This window comes from Charadrius vociferus, unplaced genomic scaffold, assembly GCF_000708025.1.
Source record: "Charadrius vociferus isolate BGI_N301 unplaced genomic scaffold, ASM70802v2 scaffold477, whole genome shotgun sequence".
In the NCBI taxonomy this organism is placed as follows: Eukaryota; Metazoa; Chordata; class Aves; order Charadriiformes; family Charadriidae; genus Charadrius; species Charadrius vociferus.
The window spans coordinates 5,670,719-5,671,903 of record NW_009649449.1 but is presented as its reverse complement, the minus strand read 5'-3'; the positions used below and the strand labels follow the sequence as shown (position 1 = coordinate 5,671,903).

Below are 1,185 nucleotides of genomic sequence, written 5' to 3'. Positions count from 1 at the left end.
CTCAGTCCCCTCGTGGTCACCTCGCCAAGCTGGGCGGTCACGCTGGCTGCTGGGATCCCCCGGCATTGCCGGGAGTGCCGGTGGTGCCACGCAGCTCCGTCTGCTCAAATCGGGGAGGGCGAACGTATTTGCTACCACGCAGGATCTCTTTATTTTTGTTAAGTGTTACTATATTTTGGGTATGTTGGAATCTTTTTTTAACTTAAAAAGTTTGCAGATCTGATTCTGCAGAATATTTTTTCAAGTATTTTGTATTCTACACTGAGTTTTGCACACGCTAAAGCAGCTTTCTGGGATTTTTAATACTTTTTACTCATCCTTTATCGATTAAACTTGCTGCACAGAACTGGCAGAGCGTGGCAGCATTTTCTTCTGTGGGAGGTGGAAACCCTCGCGGTCCCCGTCTTGCGGAGGTGAGTGCTGGGCTTGTCCTGCCTGTGGCTGCGGTGCCGTCGGTCCCGCGGTGGGGAGCACTGGGGGTCCCTGGTGTCACCCCCAATCGCCTGGAGCATCCCCGGGGTCGGTGTCGGGGCAGGGACCGCAGAGGGGAATGACGGGAAAATGAAGGGTGGGCTGATGCCTGCGGGGCTGAGGGGTGATGCCCCCGTCCCAGCGCTGTAATCCTCCTTGTTGGGTACTGAAAGGCTCTTCAGCGGTTCGTAGCGCGTCTGTCGCTGTTCCCTCACAGCCGGGATGCATCAGGCTCACTGTGTGGAGGGGGAAAACCCAAAGAGGTGAGGAAAAAGGCAGCTGAGGCAGGCTGGGTCCCGTGGGGGTGGCTGGGGGGGTCTGTGCCCCTCCGCTGCCGTGGCCGGGCGGTGGGCAGAGCGCCGGTGGGCAGCCCCCCACCCCCAGGAGATTTGTGCCCCCATGAGCACCAGGTTGCTGCTCTTTACGGGTCCCAGGCTGGTGAATTAGTAGCCCTGATGAAGTCGTGTGCCGAGTTCCTCTGCCTCCCCGGGACTGATCGGAAATGACAGGTAATATTTTAAAAATTATTATACTGTCTGCAGCAGAGAGAGGCCCCGAAGTCGGGTTATTAAAGTAGATTAGCTGAATAATTTTCATTACGTTTTCATACAATGGTATTTCTTGAGGCTTATGAACGGGCTGGTGCTGTACCCTCGGCCGAGGAGGCAGCTCGAGCGCCCGGCGTTCACGGCTGCGGGGCAATGATGTGGCGGG

The 1,185-nt window shown here is 56.5% G+C and overlaps 1 protein-coding gene across 1 annotated transcript in view; it reads left to right on the top strand.

Moving 5' to 3' along the window:
• NPHP4 (nephronophthisis 4) overlaps window positions 1-1,185 on the top strand; it is a 141,484-nt gene that overhangs the window by 38,917 nt on the left and 101,382 nt on the right.